Source organism: Oncorhynchus tshawytscha, linkage group LG27 (assembly GCF_018296145.1).
Source record: "Oncorhynchus tshawytscha isolate Ot180627B linkage group LG27, Otsh_v2.0, whole genome shotgun sequence".
NCBI lineage: Eukaryota > Metazoa > Chordata > Actinopteri > Salmoniformes > Salmonidae > Oncorhynchus > Oncorhynchus tshawytscha.
Window position 1 is genome coordinate 16,383,104 of NC_056455.1, and position 27,399 is coordinate 16,410,502.

Genomic DNA, 27,399 nt, shown 5'->3' on the forward strand with positions numbered 1-27,399 from the left:
ACCTCAAAATACCTTCTTCCAGAGGGCTTCAATCTCAAGTCCAACTGAAGTTAACACCTACCTGACAAAGGCACATCAACTAAGGCACGTCTTAAACATACAAAGCCCTACTAGTTACCAGAAATCATATGCTGAGTGGTGCAATGAGAACGGCTATTATTGCGTATGTACATAGAGAGATTTGAAGTTATGATATCATCATCATTAATCCATGTATGACCTTCTGGCTTACATAGAAAGATGCAACACATGACAATACTGATTAGCATTGTGTATGTAAATGTACTACAAAATGTGCTACAAAGTAGGTGAGCAAAACTCAATGATGAGATGAATTTAATTTTAATTAGATGTGCTGATATGGAAAAATGGGTGGATTACTGGGTGGAAATGAGTATGAGGCTTAAACAAGCATTGGTTTTAGACAAACTGGCTTTTAATAGTCAAGAGTTTACAAAAGCCCAAAAACATAATGTTTAAACAAAACATTTCAATCCCTCTACAAAAATCACTACGGGTTGTCATACACATATTCCACTTTAGCCATTCTATCTACCGAGCTCCAGTCCCATATGAAAGGAAGCCCATTCATTGTCAGTGTGCATTGGTTACATACTTATAAAGTGACAAAAGCCCCAGTGATCGTCAGAGTCAGGACAGAAGTGAGATATATGGTTTTCTCAGCATTCAGAATGCCATCAGTAGGCTATTTGGATGTTACTGATTGGCATTTGTTACATTACTTAAAGTGTCTGGGACTGGCTCACAATGGACAGTGGCCACACAGACAAAGACTTGGGTAGAGGGGCCTTTGCATGCAAATCACTTGTCATGTCTTTAAATCACAGTTTCATATTTTAAAACAATGAAAAACAACACAACCCTTCCCTACCCCTTCACCCATAATAGCTATTTAAACACTTCCTTACTGTATTGGTATTGCAATGGTCATCCATTTCTTCTAAACCAGTGGTTCCCGACCTTACTTTTTTCGGGAACTTTTTTTGCACACCCCACACGTCATACTCTGTAATAAGCATGGATGTATTATCTTCAAATGTTCCTTTGCGACTATCAGAGTCTCAGAATCCAGAATGAATCATTCCTGCTCTAATCAAAAGGATAGACGCCACCAGTAAGAGAGCAGATAGAAAGCGAAGGGGCGGGGACTAAAGATTCACATAGGCACTTGTGTGTTTGGTGTAATGCAGCATGCTATTCACAGGCAGAGTTGAGCAATAGCCTTTAATTCACATCCTTCAAAGTAAGAAAGAAGGAAAGAAAAGGGGAGAGGACAAAAAGCAACATATATTTTCCATATCAACAGCAAAGTTGCCGGACAATCAACAGAAGAGATCACTCTTCTCAGCAGAGGTTTCAAAGGTTCTTCTTCAGTGATCACTTTTCACAAAACAAAGTAAAGAATAGAAAGGTGTGGGTGTTGAGTCATTCCGTTTCTTCATCGCCTACTCAGCTGCACTGGAAAAAGAGAGTACTAATATGTCAGTACAAAACAAACAGTTATCTATTGACAAATATAGCTATTTCATTGATATTATTAGCCAGTTATTGTTATTAGCTTAAGAGTCAGAAATGTTAAGTAGTATTGGAATTTGACTGATATCAAACTCGTGACTTGGAAAAGAGTGAGATCACTCACCATTGTCAGGATTGTTACTTCAGCATGCATCAGGGTTTAGTAGTTTCAAGAGACCTAAAGCAGACAGTGCTCTGACCAAAGGTTGATCAAAACACACACGGAAAATAGTATACCACCATAGAATACCCACCACCACCACCACAGATCCCCCCCCCCCACTGGTGTACGGTGAAGTTGCCCCTAGATGCTGATTTTGGGTCAGTTTTGCATGTTCCTTACTAATTAGGGTTGTGAGAGGGGAAGCTGATCCTAGATCTGCACTTGGGAGAAACTTCACCCCAGAGCACCACAGAGTTCCCAGGCAGGTTAGATGGCAATGTGTGAGATGCATGCCATTTCAAAGGTTAGTATGTCCTAATTAGTGCAATGTAACAAAGAGACCAGATTATCATATGCTTTCTAATAGCTGCAGCAGACATGTGAATGTGACAGCTGAATAATTAACTATTGAAACAAGCATTCTTCCCCTGGCAGCCTGGTCTCATAGACTAGACGTAACATAGTAAATGTATATCTGGGACACTCCACTTATATGTTACGTTTTGTACGGCCTTTGCAGACTGTACAATTTTAGCCGTTTTATGCCACAACTTTGCCGTCCCAGACAAAGTTTCCGCGTGGCGGACAAATTCTTAGGTCAGAAACTATTGTCGGACGCCTTGGCTCGTTCAGTGTGACAGGGTCTAGGTCTGCCGATTAAGTACTGATTAAGTACCGCTACGTGCAATCGTAGGCTCTGACAAAGCGGTGTCCTTTATCGCGTAGTGTGGCTGGTGTTATGAGCTGATCCCGGTGACTGACCAATAAGAAGACGGCCGCCACTGAGTATATGCACACAACAATATAATTATTGTGAATAGTCAGATTAACATAATAGTTTGAATTAAACATTGAACCTACATGCTGTGCAAGAAGAACGATTTCCCTGTAAATAGTCTTGTTTGTTGCTACCTGGTGGGATTTCGATAAATGCACAAAATCGCCAATCAAATTAAACGGACATATAAAGTTAGTATGTGAAAACTATTTCTAAGATGCCTACTTGAATTTATTCAGAACTCACTTCACTCACGCATAAGCATTGAGTGAGGGTTGTGCTGCTGGTGCTGGCACATGCTCAGATCAAATGCAGGCAAATTGCAGAACGTGACGACAGAACTGAAGCAAATCGTACAATCTGGCCAGGTTGATATCAAGATTTTAATTTGGTAACGTCGCACAGTGTAACGTGATAATCGTTGAAAACTCAATCTGACATACAGTCTGCAAATGCTGAAGCCATTTCCTTCCAAATAAATAGTGGCCTCATAGTTGGAATGTTATTAATATTTTTCAGAATTTCATCATTAATAAACTGAAAATCTGGTATTTCTATGTCAAACAGTTTTGATATATTACAGTCTTCTGTGATATAGCCGTCTGGGCTGACGGCATCCCCAGCCGCGTCCTCAGAGCATGCGCAGACCAGCTGGCTGGTGTGTTTACGGACATATTCAATCAACCCTTATCCCAGTCTGCTGTTCCCACATGCTTCAAGAGGGCCACTATTGTTCCTGTTCCCAAGAAAGCTAAGGTAACTGAGCTAAACGACTACCGCCCCGTAGCACTCACTTCCTTCATCATGAAGTGCTTTGAGAGACTAGTCAAGGACCATATCACCTACACCCTACCTGACACCCCTAGACCCACTCCAATTTTCTTACTGCCCCAATAGGTCCACAGACGACGCAATCGCAACCACACTGCACACTGCCCTAACCCATCTGGACAAGAGGAATACCTACTGCCTAACCCATCTGGACAAGAGGAATGAGAATGCTGTTCATCGACTACAGCTCAGCATTTAACACCATAGTACCCTCCCGAACTTCGTCATCAAGCTCAAGACCCTGGGCCTTGACCCCGTCCTGTGCAACTGGGTGCTGAACTTCCTGACGGGCAGCCCCAGGTGGTGAGGGTAGGAAACAACATCTCCACCCTGCTGATCCTCAACACTGGGGCCCCACAAGGGTGCGTTCTGAGCACTTTCCTGTACTCCCTGTTCACCCACGACTGCGTGGCCATGCACGCCTCCAACTCAATCATCAAGTTTGCTGATGACACTACAGTGGTAGGCTTGATTACCAACAACGACGAGATGGCCTACAGGGAGGAGGTGAGGGCCCTCGGAGTGTGGTGTCAGGAAAATAACCTCACACTCAACGTCAACAAAACAAAGGAGATGATTGTGGACTTCAGGAAACAGCAGAGGGAGCACCCCTATCCACATCGACGGGACAGTAGTGGAGAGGGTAGTAAGTTTTAATTTCCTCGGCGTACACATCACGGACAAACTGAATTGGTCCACCCACACAGACAGCGTGGTGAAGAAGGTGCAGCAGCGCCTCTTCAATCTCAGGAAATTCGGCTTGTCACCAAAAGCACTCAAACTTTTACAGATGCACAATGTCGAGAGCATCCTGTCTGGCTGTATCACCGCCTGGTATGGCAACTGCTCCGCTCACGACCGTAAGGCTCTCCAGAGGGTAGTGAGGTCTGCACAACGCATCACCGGGGCAAACTATCTGCGCCCCCAGGACACCTACACCACCCGATGTCACAGGAAGGCCATAAAGACTATCAAGGACAACAACCACCCGAGCCACTGCCTGTTCACCCCGCTATCATCCAGAAGGCGAGGTCAGTACAGGTGCATCAAAGCAGGGACCGAGAGACTGAAAAACAGCTTCTATCTCAAGGCCATCAGACTGTTAAACTGCCACCACTAACATTGACTGGCTGCTGCCAACATACTGACTCAACTCCAGCCACTTTAATAATGGAAAAATTGACGTAATTTTTTTATCACTATCCCATTACCACTTTAAACCGTAATTTTTTTTATCACTAGCCACTTTAAACAATGGCACTTAATATAATGTTTACATACCCTACATTACTCATCTCATATGTATATACTGTACTCGATACCATCTACTGCATCTTGCCTATGCTGTTCTGTACCATCACTCATTCATATATCTTTATGTACATATTCTTCATCCCATTACACTGTGTGTATAAGGTAGTTGTTGTGAAATTGTTAGGTTAGATTACTCGTTGGTTATTACTGCATTGTCGGAACTAGAAGCACAAGCATTTCGCTACACTCACATTAACATTTGCTAACCATGTGTACGTGACAAATAAAATTTGATTGGATTTGATTTATTTAAAGTGCAATATTGGGATGCAAACTCAAAACTTTATACATTTCAACTCTATATCTGACATGGTACAGGCGTCTTATTTTTAAGCCCATAACAATGTGTGTGAGGTGTATATTTGGGGCGGCAGGTAGCGTAGTGGTGGAATTGTTAACTGAAAGCATTGTGCCAGTTTTGAACAAGGTTGCTGGATTGAATCCTGCTGACAAGGTAAAAATCTGTCGTTCTACCCCTGAACAAGGCAGTTAACCCACTGTTCCCGGTAGGCCATCGTTGTAAATAAGAATTTGTTCTTAACTGACTTGCCTTGTTAAATAAAGGTTAAATCATTTAAAAAATACTTTGGTTTTAGTTTTGTTTAAGACTACCAATAAACAGTCTGTGTGACCCTGATTTAGCCCACTGCAGTAAAAGGTTAGTGAAGGCAAAAACTAAAGTAGGGTGGAAGTATAACACAAATTTTTGTTACTTTGCAACTACTTAGCATGTTAGCTAACCCTTCTCCTAACACTAACCTTAACCCTTTAACCTAATTCCTAAACCTAACCTTAACCTTTTGTCTAGCTAACGTTAGCCACCTAGCTAACGTTAACCACAAATAAATTGCAATTGGAACATATCATAGGTTTAGCAATTTCGTAACATACTGTATCAGACGAATTAAAATTCCTTAACATATCATACAAAATGGATTGTGGACATCTAAAATTAAATGGGACACTATATCATACTATTAGAGTGAGTCAGCCTTTATTGCAATAATAACAATGTTGTGACCCCTGTCTATTTGTCCCTAGAGAACAATGTTGTAATTGGAAATAGGACAGGCATACAGTAATACACATTCTATATAGACCTACAGACACTGATAGGCTGAACATAAACAGTTTATGAGCAAAACATTTGTTGGGAAGATACCTATATTCCAGTGAGTCAGCCTTATTGCAATAATAATGTTGATCTTTATTTGTCAAGTAGAGACAATAAACATGGCTTTCAAATAGTGGCCTGATTTGCCTTTTCAGGCTACACTGATCAAATGCTGTCAATATCTGGAATAAAAATGCAATTATAGTGAAAGCATTTCTGCTCACACAGACACAGTAAAAAAAATCCCCAATTTAAGTGTCTCACTACCTCGATATTGCCTGCAGAGGGCCCAATGGTATAGCAGCAAAGGTCTAAGGTTCAGGGCTCAGCTATAATTCAACTTCAAAACTGCTCTCTGCAAGGACCCCTGAGTGTGTACAAGCACAGCTGTTGGCACAAGATTAGTTCAAATTTTGCAGGTGGCTCCTAAAATCAGAGTGGTCCTGATAAAAGTCCCACCCAACCATTAAATTATGAAACTCTTTAATACTATCATGGCAGCCATTTTGGGTGTGCAGTAAGTGAGTAACTGATTTTCTCTCATGCATTTGTTTAGCAGGTGCCACGCACCACCAACCAATTCAAATGGATTCCCCTCTGGCACCAGCATTAATAGAAGGTGGGAGGGGAGTCTCCCTGCAGCACTGATGATGACCAACATTGGTGCCCCAGTGCAGTATTTCCCATGATCGCAGGGCCCTTTGTTTTCAATGGCCGTGAGACACCAGCATATGATAACTATTAACTGTATCCTTATAGAACCTGAAGCTCCAGGATATTAGACTGTCTGAAGACACAGGGGAATGTAGATGGGGGATGGGAAGGGATGTTTGGGAAGTGATGTACGGTGCATTCAGAAAGTATTCAGACCCGTTGACTTTTTTCCACATTTTGTTACGTTACAGCCTTATTCTAAAATGGATTAAATTGTAAATGAGGTATTTCTGTTTTTATTTTTTTAATAAATGAGCTAAAATGTCTAAAAACCTGTTTTCGATTTGTCATTATGGGGTACTGTGTGTAGACTGATGAGGAAAATAAAATATTTAATACATTTTAGAATGGCTGTAATGTACAAAATGTGGAAAAGGGGAAGTGGTCTGAATACTTTCTGAATGCACTGTAGTTCTGGTGGCCGTTGGCGGGGATCAAACAGAAAGTGTAAAATAGAAAGGATAAAGCAAGCTCTGCCAGAATGTGCCCCGATATGTGCTCTACCACATCAGTGGAAGCCTATCAGTGGCTAACAGGTCCCTTCAAAGACAAAAAAACAATAACCTACAGCCCAATCGCCTGGTGTCAAGGTACACTGTTGGTGATGTCATACTAGTGTAATCAGTAAATGGGTGAATGCATCGATACACACTGCTTTCACCAGAGTCATATATATGCAGTGCCTTAGGAAAATATTGAGACCCCATGACTTTTTCCAAATTTTGTTACGTTACAGCCTTATTCTAAATAAAATGTTTTAAATTGTTTTATTCCCCTCATCACTCTAGACACAATACCCCATAACGACAATGCAAAAACAGTTTTTTAAAAAAAAATTTGCTAATTTAAATATGACATTTACATAAGTATTCAGACCCTTTACTCAGTACTTTGTTGAAGCACCTTTGGCAGCGATTACAGCATAGAGTGTTCTTGGGTATGACGCTACAAGCTTGGCACACCAGTATTTGGGGAGTTTCTCCCATTCTTCTCTGCAGATCCTCTCAAGCACCGTCAGGTTAGATGGGCAGCATCGCTACACAGCTATTTTCAGGTCTCTCCAGAGATGTTCGATCATGTTCAAGTCCGGGCTCTGACTGGGCCACTCAAGGACATTCAGAGATTTGTCCCGAAGCCACTCCTTCGTTGTCTTGGCTGTGTGCTTAGGGTTGTTGTCCTGTTGGAAGGTGAACCTTCGCCCCAGTCTGAGGTCCTGAGCGCTCTGGAGCAGATTTTCATCAAGGATCTCTCTGTACTTTGCTCTGTTCATCTTTGCCTCGATCCTGACTAGTCTCCTAGTCCCTGCCGCTGAAAAACATCCCGAAAGCATGATGCTGCCACCACCATGTTTCACTGTGGAGATGGAGCCAGGTTTCCTCCGGAAGTGACGCTTGGCATTCAGGCTAAAGAGTTTAATCTTGGTTTCATCAGACCAGAGAGTCTTTAGGCAAACTCCAAGTGGGCTGTCATGTGCCTTTTACTGAGGAGTGGCTTCCGTCTGGCCACTCTAGTCTGGCCACCTGGTGAAGTGCTGCAGAGATGGTTGTCCTTCTGGAAGTTTCTCCCATTTCCACAGAGGAACTCTAGAGCTCTTTCAGAGTGACCATCAAGTTCTTGGTCACCTCCCTGACCAAGGCCCTTCTCCCCCGATTGCTCAGTTTGGCTGGCCTGCCAGCTCTAGGAAGAGTCTTGGTGGTTCCAAACTTCTTCCATTTAAGAATGACGGAGGCCTCTGTGTTCTTGGGGACCTTCAATGCTGTAGACATTTTTTGGTACCCTTCCCCAGATCTGTGTCTTGACACAATCCTGTCTCAGTGCTCTACGGACAATTCCTTCGACCTCATGGCTTGGTTTTTGCTCTGACATGCACTATCACCTTTGGGACCTTATATAGACAGGTGTGTGCCTTTGCAAATCCTGTCCAATCAATTGAATTTACCAGAGGTGGACTCCCATCAAGTTGTAGAAACATCAAGGATGATCAATGGAAACAGGATGCACCAGAGCTCAATTTCGAGTCTCATAGCAAAGGGTCTGAATACTTATGTAAATAAGGTATTTCAGTTTTTTTTATATATTGGCAACACAATTTAAAAACTGTTTTCGCTTTGTCATTATGGGATATTGTGTGTAGATTGTATTTTATTTTTAAATGTATTTTAGAATAAGGCTGTAACGTAATAAAATGTGGAAAAAGTAAAGGGGTCTGAATACTTTCCAAAGGCACTGTACATATGTACTGTATATGGCTCTGCCCTTCACCAGTGATGTGTCACACCCTGGGTAGTGGGTGAGAGGAGAAAGGAGGGAGGTGAGGTGGTATTTTTGAAACTTGGGAGAGGATAAGAGGCTCTGGGGGTAAATTTGAATGATACCTTACCCATAATCCTTCCTAACTCACAGTGTGCTTGTCGATGTTGCTTATAGAGAGGTAAAGTCAGGTGTGAGCTCTATCCTGAAAAGATAAAGGCAGGGTGAAAGCTGTTATGTACAGCTGCACAGAACTCTACACAATTCCACATCTTAGAAACAGACAACTTAACCACAGCTTTGTCCCCAACTTTGGCACTTATGGCAATGCAAATAGGTTTCACATGCTTACATCTTTTCCACATAAAACCTAGTGCCAAAAGGAAAGCATTGCACTGAGCTTTATGAAGTCAAGTTTAGGCCAAAGTTGTGGTTGAGGTTAATTCAGGCCCAACGGTTGGTGTGGTGAGCAAGTACATGCTGTGCTCTTGTGTGTAAACACATAAGTGAACAGCAGAGGGTACAAGGCACAGGGATTTAGTAACATATAGCTGGGTTTGGGGCTGGAATGGGACTATAGTTAATCGTATAAAGATGTATTAATATATCGTTGGTCATTTAAAACCATGAGTCACTGCTCAGGCTTCAAACAAGAGTGGAAGCATACTCCCCAAAAAAGACAAAGAAAAACATTCCTGAAACTCAGGGCCCACATGCCTTTCCTCCCTTCCTCCTCCTTCTTCCGCAGCTCACAACTCCATGGGAACATAACAAACCAACAGAGCCAAGCTTGGCAGATATTTTAAGACCTTGATTAAATTCCTGTGTTAGAAGGCACAAGCCACCAATCACATGGCGTTTAAGACATCCACTCCCCTCGCTATAGAAACTGGGGAACCCCCCAAAAACGGTAAGTGCTGCTATTAATCCATGTTATTGCCTTGTTGTCACACCCCTAAACAGAGTCCACATCCGCCCCCTGCACGCTCACTACTAAGTCATTCCAACCCCCAGCAAGCATTGGGCCCCAGGCTCACTGCACCACTCCACTAACAGAGAACAGGACTGGCTAAACCAAAAGATAGGAGGCATCTTGAGGGGTTACATCACATAAGGCCTCCCTCCCTCTGCTTTTGCAAGTTCAAGCCCTAGGATGTGAGAGAGAGAGAGAAGAGAGAAAGGCTGTTCGCTCCCTATGCCAGCCTCCCACCACAAGCTCACCACAGTCTGTAGGATGATGTTTAGCATTACAAACTAACAGTAACCTTTAGGCTTCAAAACAAGCAGTCTTGGTTGTTGTTTTTGTCTCCTTCCTTAAGAGCCCCTCAATTTTCTTCAGTGAAGTTTACTAATCTTATTTTACAATCTGGTGACCTATAAAGATACAGAACATCCCACTGCACACACTGGTTGAATCAACGTCGTTTCCACGCCATTTCAATGAAATTACGTTGAACCAATGTGGAATAGACGTTGAATTGACGTCTGTGCCCAGTGGGATGTCTCAAGTTTACATTTCTTTTGAGGGAGTTAGTAGCTACAGGAACAAGGTCTGGAAGTCCCTCACTGCTTTGGTGGGTTATTGGTTTATCTTCCACTCTGTGACCAACCCCCCTCTGATCTGCAGGGTAAATGTTGTCATAGATGTTGTCATAGCACCTAAATGCCAGGTCAACACACAAGGACAGGATAGGGGAGGGAGGAGGAAGAAGGTGGTTGCATTGGCGTGCAGTAGGAGGATAGGTTAACTAGAGTCATGCTACAGTGCCAGGAGAAGGGGGCAGTAGGGAGAGAGAGGGGGCACTCACCTCTGCTCCTCCTCCATCTCCTCCTTGGTCATCATCTTCTCCAACTTGCTAATCTTCATTCCTGGGGTAAAGTGCACCTCCTCAGCTGATGCCACGTCAGAGAAAACATGAGGGACCATGGTCAACACACACTTACACATCATTCATACATACAGTACACACACATGCATGTTCACACAAACACACACATACACAAACAGATAAATGTTTGGATTTCTAAGTCCTCTGGGACCACTGTGGCTGTTAGTTACAGTCCTGTTTTTGCAGCAGTATATCAGGATTACAGGAAGGACACACAGTAGTAGAGTACAGTCAAAACAGAGCCAAGAGTGACCGTGTGGCTGTAATTAAATTCAGAGTCAGGTGGCTGATTCACTTTTATGTGTGCCAACGTCACTGATTCAATTTACAGTACACAGAGTGACATTACAACCCTGTGCTATCGGTGGAACCAGACCCCAGCAGTCCCGTGTCTTAGTGAGCCAGTTTGTCTCTCCTTTAGAGGAATACACTTTACTGATACAGACAGAGGTACAAACCAGGCCATATCCCATAGACAGGTCTGATAGTGAAAGAGACACTGATCAGTTTTCCCAGGAGTCCATTCTAAAGACAGGTCTGATAGTGAAAGAGACACTGAGCTCAATAATTAGATGTAATGTGGTGTTTCATGTAACACCTGAAAGATACAAGCTACATAGAGATGTTAAACATGATCATAGGATGATCATAAACTGCATCATACGGTGAACTAGTGTTCATTTTCTGTCCTTAGGTAACTGTCAACTTTTAAAAAAAAAGCAATAAATACACTGAGTGTACAAAACATTAAAAAGGTCTGCTCTTTCCATGACATAGACTGACCAGGTGAATCCAAATGGGATCCCTTACTTAAGGTCCCTTCTTAAATCACTTCAATCAGTGTAGATGAAGGGGAGGAGACAGGTTAAAGAAGGATTTTTAAGCCTTGAGACAATTGAGACATAGATTTTGTATGTGTGCCATTCAGAGGTGAATGGGCAAGACAAAATATGTAAGTGCCTTTGAACTGGGTATGGTAGTTGGTGCCAGGCGCACCGGTTTGTCAAGAACTGCAACACTGCTGGGTTTTTCATGCTCAACAGTTTCCTGTGTGTATCAAGAATGGTTCTCCACCCAAAGGACATCCAGCCAACTGGTCTCATCAGACTGTCCCAAGCATTGGATCAACATGGGCCAGCATTCCTGTGGAACACTTTCAGCACCTTGTAGAGTCAATGCCCTGACAGGGGGATTGAGGCTGTTCTGAAAGCAAGGGCTGGGGTGCAACTCAATATTTTCTTTGAAAGTGTTCCCATGTTTGGTATAATCAATGTACTTTCCTTGCTAATCCAGTTTGTTCCTAAAAACCAAACTCCCCTACAGCAATCATCCATCCATGTCACTTAATGAAACTCATGTTTCACTGTCAATCAACAGTTAACTGCTGGTGAGGTGGAGACATGAGATCAAATTTGGCCTCAAAGTCCACATTTTTCCCCTTTACCATCTCAACATGCAAAACGGGGAGCTTTTACTATACGTTTTGTCCTGGAATGGTGTTATCTCCCTGCACACACATGCAGTGATGATTGCTCGCTAGCAGCAACAGTGGTCAGTATGCTATTCAGTGAGGATATACTGTAAGGCAGGGTTCCCCAACTGGTGGCCCTCTGGCCGAATTTGGCCCACAGGTGATTTTATTTGGCCACCCAAGTTTTTTTAGCAAAAATAAATAAATCAATGCATATTTAATTTTTTATTGTTGGACTTACAAAACAACAGCAAATCAGTTCCAAGTTATTTTAATTTTGAAAATCTGTTCCAAAGTATTGCCACGCATAATAGAGAGATATACAGTTATGTGATCATATACTATGTTATTATGTTTTTGTCAAATATGATATAGTATTTGTTTGGGATTTTTGCGGTCAATATACAGTCTACAAATAATTTGTAACAAAAGGAGGCGTCCAACTGAAACCTAGTCAGATATATACGTGACAGTATGAAAGACCATGTAGGCACAAAGCTCTTGTGTTTGTGTGGCTCTGTGTTGTTGTATTGTACAGTATTCCTGGGAGGCCTGACCTCTCACCTGGAAACACTTACTGTAATCATGGCACAATGAGACCTGCCTCAATGGAGACCTGGGGCCTCGAGGGATCAGAAAATACCTGACTGAAAGACAAAATGGTGGCTGGTTTGAATGCACGACTCAGTTCCAGTGAAAGGAGGGCAAGTCTCAAGACTGTAAGGGGATGTGTCAGTGGAGGATGTACCCCACGGTGTATATACAAGCCAGTGTATCTGCTAGCCACCCCAGATCCAGTTTAAATGAGGATTTGCTGGGTATGCAGTGATGTGCATCCAGTTAATGCTGGCTAATGCATTAGGGCCCTTTGAGGTTGGTTTGATGCAGTTGGTCATTGCTAATGTCAATCCATTCAGGGAGTCAAACTTGATCTGCTTTCGGACGACTGACTGTACCCACAGCTGACAGCTGACACCAAAAACTATTAAAACATACTACCGTTGCTCTCAAGGTCCTCTGGCTCTGGCATGAAGATGGGCTCAGGGGTGGGTTCCCTCGCTGGCTTGGGGTTGGGTTCCCTTGCTGGCTCAGGGGTGGGCTCTCTGACGGGGACCTCCTTCACCACAGATACAGGTTCAAGTTCGCGATGAGCTCAAGGATGGGCTCCTCAACAACGACTGGGATGGGCTCTGGCTCAGGGATGGGCTCAGGCACAGGTTCTGGCTCAACCACGGGCTCTGGCATGGGCTCTGGCACAGCCTGCAGGACAAAGTGTATAACAGATATAATCTACTGTACACCTGAAATGCTGTTTAAAACAATGGAATTGTGATTAATATTGAGCAAAAAATCTGACCACGAACAGTACTTTGTTTTCCAATGGCCTTCAATGGTCAGTGTCAGTGGCTAATGGGCTAATAGGGAATTGTGTTGTATTCCCAACCTAGCAGTCCTAGGTTCTAAATATAGCTGAGCTTTAGGCTAAACTTGTTTCTATAGTACCTGAGACAATTACATTAGTGGAACCAACTGCTCACGTTAATAACAATAAGAACGGATGAGTGTTGTTTGTCATGTATAGCCTCCTGGGGAATATAAGACAGAGATGACTGAGGCCAGTGATTGTATATGAGAACTCATCAGCTCAATCAGTACTGACTTTGGGAAACTGCCAAGAATAGAACCACTGAACAGAACTCATGCAAAAATACAGAGTGAGTGTCTGTCAAATTGTCACTAAAGACAGCAATAGGACACCCCCATAGTATCCAAATTGCCCCAGTCTATAAGGAGTAGGTCTATGGTGGGGAAATATAGCCATATACTTAAACAGTATCGCATCCCACATTCTATAAAAAGTAGAAAAGGCTTTTTCTGCTCTTAAATTGGTGCTGGAGGGACATAACCCAGAATATCATCCTTCACATGCTGAAATGTCAAACCCTGCATATTTTGTGCAAACCTCAACAAATTGCTGACTCAACTGCTGAGCCCTGTGGACGTGATAACCTCTTGACCCATTGTAATGGTTCTTCTATGAGTGGCAACTGTCATTTGCAGCTCTCTCTCTCAGGTTCTTGTTTAGTGGCTTTGTCCTCTCTGTATGCCGCCTGCCAATGACACAGGCATAAATAAACCCCCTTCAATCCATCTCCACCCCTCCCGCTCCAGAACTTTCCCTAGCCCTGACAGAACTGGATTCGCAGGAACTCACACATACACATGCACACACGCACACAACTCACCAAAATATTTTCATGCAATGGTGTCTGATACATGGGAGAACTAATCTCACAGTGAGGACACAGAGAGACAGTGAGGTCACATATGGGGACACAGTGGGCTCAGGGCTTGACGTGCTGCCAGAGGCCTCCTGTCATCTCTGATCAGAGTAACAATGGCTAAAGCCTAAGAGTATAAGAGTATAAGAGTATAAGTAGGGTGCTCATTTACAGTAAAGTCCAGCTCTAAAGTAGTTTTAAATTCTCCAAATGTAGAAGACCAAAGTGACAAAGTGAAGGAAAGAAGCTGAAGGTGATTTAATCAAAATATTAAATGATTTGTTGACATTTCTGCCTGTGGCTGTTCATATTTGTGTCTATATAAATTGGCCACATGACTTTAAAAAGTGTATATTAAATTTAGCAGAGGAAGCTCATGGCCACCTGTGTCACAACCCTACCCCTCCTCTTGGAGCAGACTTTATGACGATGGACATGTTGACTAACCCACCACAGTAGCAAATGGTAGTAGACAGAGCAGGCCAGGGGCATGGATACTACCAGGCCCAACTGTGTCTCATGGCTGCTCAGGGGTTAGGCTCTCTTTAGACTACTCACACCCAACCAATGGAATGGAATCCATTTAGCAGACCTACCCACCAACAGCCTCTTCCCCTCTGCCACTGAATTCCTCAGCTATTAAACACCAAAATACTCCATGCATAGGACCCAACTCACACATTCACAAAAGCAATCTTATTCAGGGTCATAATAGGGCTGAATGTAGGTCTATAGAATCCCTTTAGAGCAATGGTATTCAAACCTTTTCAGCGGGGACCAAATCAAATCAAATCAAATTTATTTATATAGCCCTTCCCCACATCAGCTGATATCTCAAAAATGCTGTTAAAGAAACCCAGCCTAAAACCCCAAACAGCAAGCAATGCAGGTGTAGAAGCACGGTGGCTAGGAAAAACTCCCTAGAAAGGCCAAAACCTTGGAAGAAACCTAAAGGAACCAGGCTATTGGGGTGGCCAGTCCTCTTCTGGCTGTGCGGGGTGGAGATTATAACAGAACATGGCCAAGATGTTCAAATGTTCATAAATGACCAGCATGGTCGAATAATAATAAGGCAGAACAGTTGAACATTTTTTGGGCCAGAATTTCTCTCGACCCCACCCTAGCACAAATCTAATGACACAATCTTAAAATCGTTAAATGTAGATTTTATATTAACAAATAAACTTCCATTCATTGCATTTTGATCTCTGCATTTTGATCTCAAAACCCCCACTGCAGTTCCCCTGACCTTGAATACCACTGCTTTAGAATGAGATGATGCATTGCTCACATTTTGTAAGTCTAAGATTCAACATCATCACCAATACTCAATTTTTACATCTCCTAATTTGGTCAGAGAGCTCTCTCTAGTAGAAGTGTATGAGGTCATGATTCCATTCTGCATCAGTCATTCATTTCTTAGGCTCCTCAAGTGTCTGTACCACCCAGACACCAAAAGTAGTCCAAGAGCTGTAGGATGGCTTGCAGAGGATTTAGGGCCCTGTTAACAACTGCCTGTCCAATTAACCCCTCACTCAGCTCATACAGTGACATTGACCTCTGTAAATGTGGCATCCACTAACATGCACTCAGTCATTTTGGGTCAGTACACTCTTAGAAAAAAGGGTTCCAAAAGGGTTCTTCGGCTGTCCCCATAGGAGAACTCTTTTTGGTTCCAGGTAGAACCTTTTTTTCTTAGCGTGTATGGGCCATGACCTCACAGCATGAGCACATCAAAGCAAATTGTATTTGTCACATGCTTCGCAAACAACAGGTGTAGACTAACAGTGAAATGCTTACTTAGAAATAGTGACACAAGGAATAAATAGTGACACAAGGAATAAATACACAGTTGATAACAATAATGAGTAACAATAACATGGTTATATACAGGGAGTACCAGAACCGAGTCCATGTGCAGAGATATGAGGTAATAACATGGCTATATACAGGGAGTACCAGTACCAAGTCCATGTGCAGAGGTATGAGGTAATAACATGGCTATATACAGGGAGTACCAGTACCAAGTCCATGTGCAGAGGTATGAGGTGATAACATGGCTATATACAGGGAGTACCAGTACCGAGTCCATGTGCAGAGGTATGAGGTAATAACATAGCTATATACAGGGAGTACCAGTACCAAGTCCATGTGCAGAGGTATGAGGTAATAACATGGCTATATACAGGGAGTACCAGTACCAAGTCCATGTGCAGAGGTATGAGGTAATAACATGGCTATATACAGGGAGTACCAGTACCGAGTCATTGTGCAGTGGTATGAGGTGATAACATGGCTATATACAGGGAGTACCAGTACCGAGTCATTGTGCAGAGTTATGAGGTAATAACATGGCTATATACAGGGAGTACCAGTACCGAGTCCATGTGCAGAGGTATGAGGTAATAACATGGCTATATACAGGGAGTACCAGTACCGAGTCCATGTGCAGAGAGGTAATAACATGGCTATATACAGGTACCATAAGTCCATGGCAGAGGTATGAGGTGATAACTGGTATACAGGGAGTACCAGTACCGAGTCCATGTGCAGAGGTATGAGGTGATAACATGGCTATATACAGGGAGTACCAGTACCAAGTCCATGTGCAGAGGTATGAGGTAATAACATGGCTATATACAGGAGTACCAGTACCAAGTCCATGTGCAGAGGTATGAGGTAATAACATGGCTATATACAGGGAGTACCAGTACCGAGTCATTGTGCAGTGGTATGAGGTGATAACATGGCTATATACAGGGAGTACCAGTACCGAGTCATTGTGCAGAGTTATGAGGTAATAACATGGCTATATACAGGGAGTACCAGTACTGAGTCCATGTGCAGAGGTATGAGGTAATAACATGGCTATATACAGGGAGTACCAGTACTGAGTCCATGTGCAGAGGTATGAGGTAATAACATGGCTATATACAGGGAGTACCAGTACTGAGTCCATGTGCAGAGGTATGAGGTAATAACATGGCTATATACAGGGAGTACCAGTACCGAGTCCATGTGCAGAGGTATGAGGTAATTGAGGCAGCTATGTTCATATAGATAGAGGTAAAGTGACTAGGCAACAGGGTAGATGGACAGTAGCAGCAGTGTATGGTAAGTGTGAAAGTGTGTGTATGGGTGTGTGTGTGTGAGTGTGGCCTCAGTATGCATGTGTGCACGTGCTATGTTTGGGTGGGCGTATGTAGTGTGTATGTGTGTGTGGGGTGTCAGTGTAAGTATGTGTGTGTGGGTGTGTGGGTAGAGTCCAGTGTGTGCATAGAGCCTGTGCATTTGGCTATTCAGCCGTCTTGTTTAACAGTCTTATGGCTTATAAGCTCTTCAGGGTCCCTTTTCTTCCAGACTTGGTGAACTGGTTCCGCTTGCTGTGTGATAGCAGACAGAACAGTCTATGGCTTGGGTGACTGGAGTCCTTGACAATTTTACAGGCCTTCCTCTGACAACACCTGGTATAGAGGTCCTGGATGGCGGGGAGCTTGGCCCCAGTGATGTACTGGGCCATACAGTTTTCATAGCAAGTGGTGATGCAGCCAGTCAAGATGCTCTCAAGGGTGCAGTTGTAGAACCTTTTGAGGATCTGAGGGTCCATGCCAAATCTTTTTAGCCTCCTGAGGCGCATGCTCTGAGTACTCGTTCTGGTATTCCGTCTGGCCCATCGGCCTTGTAAATGTTATCCTGTTTAATGGTCTTTCATCGTCTACGGAGAGCGAGATCACACAGTTGTCTGGTACAACTGATGCTCTCATGCATGTTTCAGTGTTGCTTTCTTCGAAGCGAGAATAGAAGGCATTTAAGCTTGTCTGGTAGGCTTGCGTTGTTGGGCAGCTCACAGCTGAGTTTCCCTTTGTAATCCGTAATAATTGGCAAGCCCTGCCACATGCATTGAGCGTCAGAGTCGGCGTAGTAGTATTCGATCTTAGTCCTGTATTGATGCTTTGCCTGTTTGATGGCTCATCGGAGGTCGTAGCAGGATTTCCTATGTGTCCAGATTAGTGTTCCGCTCCTTGAAAGCCACAGCTCTACCTTTAGCTCAGTGCGGATGTTGCCTGTGATCCATGGCATCCGCACTTCATCGGACCAGCTGCCTCGTATTGAGCACGTCAATAGTACTTGCTATTTTAGTTTTTGTTTCAATGCAGGAAGCAGGAGGATAGAGTCATGATCTGATTTGCCAAAGGGAAGGTGAGGGAGGTCCTTGTATGCGTTTCTGATCAAGAGTTTTGCCACCTTTAGTTGTACAGGTGACATGCAATTTTTATTTTATTGAATGGATTTCAGTTTCCCTACATTAAAATCACCGGCCACGAGAAAGCCGACCTCTGGATGTGCATTTTCTTGTTTGTTTATGGCCCTATACAGCTCGTTGAGTGTGGTCTTACTGCCAGCATCGGTTTGTGGTGGTAAATAGACAGCTGCATAGCTGTGTACACCTGATACCTGCCATCTGCAACATTGACAGTGGTCCATGCATAGAAGGAGGCAGAAGAGAATGATACCTCTCTGCAAGTGGATACTGAATAACGTGGCTACCTTTATAGCAACAATAAACAGAAGGGTGATAAACTGCATTGGTCTCACTGGAGAACCTCTTAAGAGTTGTTGGGGAAGGGCCCTTGGCCCGCCAAGTGAAATTCTAGCTGCCCCCAGGGAACTTATAGTGCTACCGTGCCACTTGAGTGGGTGGTGGGCAAGGGTGGTGTTGATACCACACCTCTGATGTAGCGGGATGAACTTTGTGTATTTACTGTCCACATTAAGACTGCATCAGCTGAGAATTCAGCTGAAGCCCCTTGGGTGTATTGTACCCTCTCCTTTACATTGTCCATGCCAGTTCTCTTCTCTTCCTCCATTGAGATGACCAGGGGGTACCAGGCTGTCTGTGTCATGTTGTTGCTGTCCATCAGACAATCCCCTGAAAAGAGGCTCAGGGCAATGGTCCAAGGCATCTGGGGTGGAATAGTGTCCTGTTGTCTCAGCAACCTCCCACCCCTGCTCTGTGTCTCTGCATACACACAGACACATTGTTCCCCCAAAGCCACTGCCTTATCGGTGGCTGATATTACCAATGAATGAAACAACGACAGACATACCTCGACAGTGTGTGGAGCTATACAGCGAGGAACATCCAGTGGGGTAGCATGAAGCCAATTAGTGTTCAGAACTCTCAAGTGCAGAGCTAGCCATAGGGTGTTGCTAGTAGAGGTGTTGTTAACAGGCAAACACACACAGCTTTGTGTCCTGGCAGTCAATGGTCACAGTGTGCTGTGGCGGCCTGCAGGAATGAGATCCTACTCCATTGTGCCATCGATGACATCACCACTGGACTGGAGACCATGGGTGAGGTTTCATTTCAGCATGTCATGGCTCTGAATTGAGTCCAAATGTTGATTCTCACGAATAATGATTGACTTGGAATATGTTTTATTATTACTAAAATTATACAATAGTTTAGCCCTTGTTCTGTTATCCAAAACAGCTGACTTTTATTAAGTAAGAACATCCTCAATGATTGAGGCCACATGACGGCAATCAAAAGAGTGAATCACATGATACAGTTTATCTGTTGTTTTGGCAGAACAATACAGAGCAGCAACACTTCTATAGGAAACAGCTCAACCCACCATGACTTCCTCCATACAGACCAACACTGTATAGAAAGCATGTACTGTACTGTTTAGACATACAGTATACAGCACTGCAGTTGACGGTAGCTTTTAAGAGGAACTACCTGCCAAGAGGCCTGTGCAGGCCTGGCCAATGAATTTACAAAGAGCTGCTGTTTCTTAGCTTTTCACTGGGGGATTGGCTAACCTTTTAAGAATGGAAATGACTCCCTCATGCTTCCTCTCTCCCCCTCTCACTCCGGCACTGGGCAGACCTCCTCCATTCCTCTGTGTTGACTTGTCTAGTGCACAGCGCAGGGCCCAACATGGCCAGAAAAGACACCAGGGTTTCAGCTCTATGGTGAGTCAAGCTGGGGAGAGAGGGAGTCAGTGCCCACTACAGCGTCAGTGCCAACTGCCAACTTCTTGTCATGGGCCAATGCCCGTGTTACAGAGGGGAATTAGCAGTTGTAATGTGATTTGAAGCCATGGCATTGTCTTCTCATGGGGATGGGTGCCTGTCTGGATCTGGTTGTGAAGTCCAGCTGGGAAAGGGAAGGACAACAGGGCCCAGAGCAGACTGTAGCTCCAGCGTGCATGCAGAGGTAGGTAGGCAGAGAAACGAGGGGAAATACCAAGAGAGGTAGGTCAGTGGAGAGCTTGACCAATGAGTAAGCAGCCCTGCAGATTCCATCACAGGCTACTGTTAGGAGTCTGACAAACACACAAGAGAGCAGAGAGCGGAGGAATGTTCTGAGAAACACTCCCTAGTCTCCTCTTCTAGTCTGTGTACTATACACATAACTAAGATTTACTTATGAACTGCCCTCATGGGACAACTGACAAACATTGGATTTACCCAATGAGCACTCAAAGGGTACCATACATTGGCCCTTATATACTAAAAATGTTTTGCCTGCAACAAAATACGTTAACAGCCTTCGACAGCAAACTACTTCCGGATAACAGTGTCCTCCATGTTGCATCTGACTAAAGAACAGCTGGCTCCAGCTGTTGCCTGTGTATCTCTGCCTTCTCCAGCGTGAGCAGTGAGTTAACTAGCAGGCCCAGACACATTCCCATTTATAGTGTGTTTCAGCACGATGGGAGAGGTTAGAATGGAAGGTGCAGAGAGAGAAGAACATCTGCAACTAATTTTGGGTTTGTAAACAACTTCTTGAGTGTTTTACATGTTCATATAAATAAAGCAAAAAAAGTCACACTTGTGAAAAGACACAATCAACATTTGTGTTGTTCCTCCCTGATACAGTAATTCATGGAAGATGTATCGCTAAAAGAGGCGAGCAAATACAACACTTGATTAACATGATTACATTCAAGCCTGAGGCAGAGAACGCTATCTTAACTCTTTCTGACTGTACAACAAGAAAGGATGGGTATGGGGGCAGGGTGTAGAGTGTAGCAGCCATTGGAACATGTAAAACAAGAATGCTGTTTTACTGCTCATCAATCTCAGCCAGAAGGATACTACAGTATCTCTGCTACCTTAAGGCCAACCCAGACACATATACACATCTGTAGAGTGCATATATCACCAGATAGTTAAGTGGGGAGCATTGAGGAGAGAAGGGGGAAGTCTTAATCTCAGAACACAATGCAGACATTGACTTGAAAGGGCCTGGATACTGGGAGTTAATAAGTCATGGCCCCTGATTGGTCACTATAGGCTGACATGTCTGTGTACATGTATGTATGTTATACTGTGTGCTCCTCCATGACAAGTGTGCGCACACACACAATGTTCCAACACTGCTACAGCTTGAGTATGGAATAATGGGCTTTAGTGGAGATTGTTTCCTTTCTGGTTTTGACGGGGCCACGATAACATGTGGCATATTCACAGACTACTATAGGTGTAGGGTACAATTCAAAAGGTTTGCAGACCCAACCCATAACAAGCAAAAAAAGACTGCTGAATATTCAGTACTCTGTCTTGGCAATGTGTAATTGAACATTTGATGGAGAAAGTACTGTTCAATACTGTTGATGGAGTATAGTGAGGATATGGAAGAATGACTGTGGGTTGGCTTCTGATCTTAATGTTTCTCTTTACATTTGTCAGTGGCTGCTCTATAGTGGCTGCTCTATAGGGTCTATACTAGTCTATAGGGTTTGAGAAGGGGGACAGTAACACACATTTCTGAGCATCTTACACTGACCCCCACACCCAAAACAACACAGGTGAGTGATAGTGAGAGAAGATTAAGGAACAGAAATGTGAAGTTCAAACAGAAGGAACTATGGACATGACACAGAGCATGCCTCTGCTGCTAAGCACACACAGACATACAGGAGAAACATGAGCAGACAGAGGGAATGAAGGAGTGGAGAGGGGGTTGGGGTAATGATAAGGGAACACTTTTAGCAAAGCAAGCAGCACAGGAAGGCGCCCCAAATTCCACAGCTCCAAGATGTAGCCTTGGTCGCAGAGCAAAGGTTTAGTGATTGTAGAACTCTATACCTCCAGTTAAAATGTAAATATGCAGTTTGTATTACATTTGTGCAGAGTAGAGTAGTGCAGGTTAGCTACCAACCTGGTAGATGAGAGGCCAGATGAATGATGTGAAACCGGTAAAACATGCACACACGTTATTGTAGATAATATTAGACTTCAAACTTGTGCAGAGCGGAGCAGTACATGGTGGTTTTCTGATGTGCTAAATGAGAGCCCAGCCCCAGATCATTGATGTGAATGCTGATGCTGATAAAACAGACATGTTATTCTAATCTCGCCCCTCAGAAAGCCAGCCACACGAGGTGCCATGCCATTCGTACTGTATGTAGACTCGCCAGTGAGCTCCCCCAGCCCCAGGGCTGCCGCAGCACAACTTGGCTGGGTCCCATATAGCAGGCAACGGAGAGAAGTTATGTTTCTCATAACAGAGGAGGCTGTATGGGCTGGGTTTCTGTATAAGCACTTTGTGACATCTGCTGATATAAAAAGGGCTTTATAAATAAATTGGATTGATTGATTGTTTCACCTTGAGGGAGGAGAGAGCACTCTTAAATGTGCACTTTAAATGCAACTGTAAAAACTAAAGATAATAGTAAAGCTCAGACAGTAATGCTGTGTTCATGTGCTAGCCCTAACTAGGAAACTCAGAAATGTCCGACTTGCTAACTGGTTGTAGTTATCCACGTGCCGGTTCAACCAGTTAGGAAGTCCGAAATGTCTGAGTTGCTAACTGGTTGTAGTTATCCACGTGCCGGTTCAACCAGTTAGGAAGTCCGAAATGTCTGAGTTGCTAACTGGTTGTAGTTATCCACGTGCCGGTTCAACCAGTTAGGAAGTCCGAAATGTCTGAGTTCCGACTAGCATGTGGAGCATGTGAGCGCGGCAAAATGCACGGCAGGTGGTAATGTACACACAAACCACCCCAATTTAGATGGCATGGTGCCACTAACATAGTGATAAAGTCAGTCTAACAAAGAGGAGCATAAACATAAATACTACAGAAGAAGCTGTAAAATAGAAACTAATGGTAAATAATGTATTGTGTCATTTTGGAGTCATATTTATTGTAAATAAGAATATAATATGTTTCTGAACACTTCTACATTAATGTGGATGCTCCCATGATTGCGGATAATCATGAACTAATCATGAATAATAATGAGTGAGAAAGTTACAGAGGTATAAATATCATACCCCCCTCCAAAAAAAATGCTAACCTGCCTTGTTATTGGTAATGGTGAGAGGCTAGCATGTCTTGGGGCATTATTTTTGTGCCTCTGAGAAAGTAACAATCATTATTATTCATTCAGTATTAATTCACCATTAATTTCTATTGGGCACAAAATAATCTGAAACACAAACAAAACAAACTGAAAATGCATCCAACAAGTTTGTAGAGTCACGAGCTTGATGTAGTTATTGTTTTGCTAGAAATATGGAACCAAATACTACACTTTTGATGACTTCAATGTCCAGATACTTTTGGTTCCCTACAATGGGGAGACTATGTACAAAACGGGCAGTAATTTTTAAACGGTTTAACCCATATGGATTAAAATACCCTCAAATGAAAGATGACAGTCTGCACTTTAACCTCATTGACATTGTATCACTGTAAATCCAAAGTGCTGGAGTACAGAGCCTAAACAGCAAAACATGTGTCACTGTCCAAATACTCTTGACCTCACGGTCATTAAATATAGAAAATACTGTATGTTGGGGACCAAACATAGAGGGTGTCTCAATGTATTCTCTGTGACGTGTGTGTCAGGTTAAAGCTCATATAGGCCTGTGATGGAAAAGGTCAATTGCACTATAGTATACATGGGGGGCAGGTATGGGGGTCAAAATGCTGAGTGCCCTTGGGAGACAGGGTACATTCAGTTCTGCTTATTATGCGCTTTAGAGCATTGGCTCTGGAACGCACATAACACAGTCATTAACTAAATGGGCATTATAAATCAAGTACTGTTCTAACGGCCTTGGAGACACGGATGTTTTTTCCTTGTCATTTTCCCTTCTGTGACAATACAAGCTGGGCTCATTTTAAATCCAGCATGAAATGTAAGGATGTATTAACTGAATAAACACATTTCATGTTAGATTATCAAAAGAGACAACAGCTTTTGTTGGAATTCGTGAAATAGCCTGCAAGAGAAATACATTGATGTTGCAAATGACATGCTTAAGCAGTGCGTGAATGGCACAACTTTACACAAAATTGGATTTAAAACGATATTGATTTAGAATACTTTAAATTTAAAAGTAGAGTAATTGCAGTGTTTTCTGGCCAGGTACTATGCAACAAAGGCTGTGGTCAGTTCATGAAGTTCTGGAGAGTTGCCAAAGAGTCACTTCATCACCTTCAAACCAATTAGTCAAATAATGACCTATGCCCAGATGTTCTATTCATAACAGGTCAATGAAGCTAAACAGAATATCTTACCCGAACCTCAGGGATCATTTCAGGCTCTTTAACTGTCTCTTCTTCTACAACATTGATCTCTTCAACTACTGGGGCAACTGTTACTGGCTTGGGTATAACTTCAGCTTCTACCACTTGTGGGGGTACCTCCACTTTTGGTACTATCTCCATTTTTGGTACTTCCAGTATTGCTACTGCTGGTGCCAATCCTCTGGAAGGTGGAATGTCGTCTCCGTTGCCTACTTTAACCCTCTTCTTCTTCTCCTCTGGTTGTTTTTTGGGGATGAATTTGGCTGCCAAGACAACAGCAAGAATGGTAAAGAAGAGCGCAGGGAGAATGATAGACGCGTCAAGTTCCATGATGGTAGAATTATTTAAGGTTCACTTGACAATTGCTATGTTTTCTGCAGATGTAATAAATAGTATTTTTATGTGTACATGCAAAATTATCCTTCTTGTTGCAGATGCCAGCTGGTGTGTAGGTCAGTGTAGTCCCGCGCGCACTGTAGATCATCTCACCGCGCTTCCACTAAACACAATCGTATAAACCTGTTGGTGCAAACGCAGGCTATAAAGCTGAGCGTAATTTCGGTCGCGTTCCCCTGTTCAGACGTTGCATTCATCAACCAATGGTTGCGTGCAACGTCATAGACTGTGCTGTCGTGCAGCAGCTTGCTATAATGGTGGTTTCAAGAGAACTTGGAACCTGGGAAACAATTTTTCTCAAACGGCTCTCGTTTTTTCCCTATTGTCTTGAACTCAATGAAGTCGAAGAGTTCCGAGTTTCCAGTTGTTTTGAACAGCAATTTTCATATGATTGTATTAGCTGGGTCATTCCTACATTGCAGTGCCTTCCTTTTCTGTCCCTAGGAAATATCACTTGTTATTTAGTTTAAAATGTGGATTCCATAAGGCTTTAAATATAAGGTCAGGTGTCCTTTACCTTAAAAACACAAAAATATGGATATTGAAAGGGAATTTTATGCATTTTGAACACTTTGTTTCAGTGGAGGTAAGCGTTTTTGCCATGACCCCAGGTGTTATTCATCAAGTTCCACGAAAAATACAGTATAAGCCATAACATATTTAAAATCTTTCTTCCATTATTTTATAGTCCTAGTTATATTCTCTCTTATCAATAGTTTTCTTCATGATTATTGTATTTATTATTATTTTATATTTTCTCTGTGTCCCTGATATTACCTTCCAACCTGTTAATTTGTTGTAATTCTCCATTTAAGAAAAAAAAACTTCCTACAATGACACCACATTCAGGAAATGTCATCATGTCTTTGGTGGGAAAACAATGGTGCAAAGCTTAAATATAAACACTCAGTTTTATATATTTTTCCACATTTCATGTTAGTCTGTATGTCCCACTCATACATTTTCACCCTGTTGGGCTAAATTATAGAGACATTTAGCAGAATTTCAAATGTTAAAAAATGTTTGATAGAGAAGTTAAAATCCTGTTCAAGTGGTCACCATTATGCTAGCTCAATCTTTCTCACTCAAAGAGCTATGGCTAATTTCGGCTCCAAATTCCCACCCTGTTAGGATTATGCATTTTACAGGTTGAAAAATACATCAAAAAAATTAGGTGCCTGAGCTCAAATGTTTTTTTTTGAAAAGTTTTCCCTTTTCTGATAGAATACTTGCATTTAATTTTTATTTCAAAAGTTATGAGGTCCAAAAGTCACCACATTGTCGGAATGAACCAGCTGATAGGTGAGAAAAAAAGAAGAAACCTGCACACCGCTCTTGCTAGTATCACTGCTCTTTATTAATTAAGCTTTACGCATCGGCCTCAAGGCCTTCATCAGAGCTTTTGTGAGTGTTTACAATTTGTACCCTTATGTAGACATTGCTCCATCCACATCGGTCCAATGCATAAAATGGGGATGGAGTCTAGGGAAAATAAGCAAGTGTTACAAAATATAACAATGTGCATTTCATAACTATTCTAATAAAGTCTGTACATAAAACATTATACAAGCCTATAAAACCACCATGAGGACAAGTAAGTTTTCATAAATCATTTGGTACAATGCAAGAAAAAATGTCAGAGTAATCTGAAGTGATGGCAATAATTCATGTTCACATTTACAACATAACATGCATGGTCATTTCACCATTAAGACCTTTCAGGAATAATTTCTGGAGGGTGAAAATCCCAAAACATTCTCTTTTGCTCAGAGTATTATTCATATCCACCTCCCCCAGTGATGGGTTGTGCAGACCGCACCACCCTCTGGAGAGCCCTGCAGTTATGGGCATTGCAGTTGCTGAACCAGGCGGTGATACAGCCCAACAGGATGCTCTCAATTGTGCATCTGTAAAAGTTTGTGAGGGTTTTAGGTGACAAGCCCAATTTCTTCAGCCTCCTGAGGTTGAAGAGGCGCTGTTGCGCCTTCTTCACCACATTGTCTGTGTGGGTGGACCATTTCAGTTTGTCAGTGATATGTACGCCGAGGAACTTAAAACTTTCCACCTTGTCCACTGCTGTCCCATCGATGTGGATAGGGGGGTGCTCCC

The 27,399-nt window shown here is 42.9% G+C and overlaps 1 long non-coding RNA gene across 5 annotated transcripts; it reads right to left on the bottom strand.

Annotated features, from left to right (window-relative positions):
* Positions 1 to 418: 418 nt before the first annotated feature.
* LOC121841073 lies at positions 419 to 25,441 on the bottom strand. 5 transcript variants are annotated; one of them, XR_006080106.1, is made up of 6 exons: positions 24,886 to 25,441; positions 13,060 to 13,320; positions 10,509 to 10,593; positions 8,831 to 8,905; positions 1,661 to 1,714; positions 419 to 1,479 (listed from the first exon to the last, which is right to left on the bottom strand). It is a non-coding gene; the product is annotated as an uncharacterized LOC121841073 (long non-coding RNA). The 5 variants fall into 5 exon arrangements; XR_006080104.1 differs by lacking the exon at positions 1,661 to 1,714 and having other exon boundaries at positions 419 to 1,474; positions 24,886 to 25,440; XR_006080103.1 differs by lacking the exon at positions 1,661 to 1,714 and having other exon boundaries at positions 24,886 to 25,440.
* Positions 25,442 to 27,399: the final 1,958 nt, after the last annotated feature.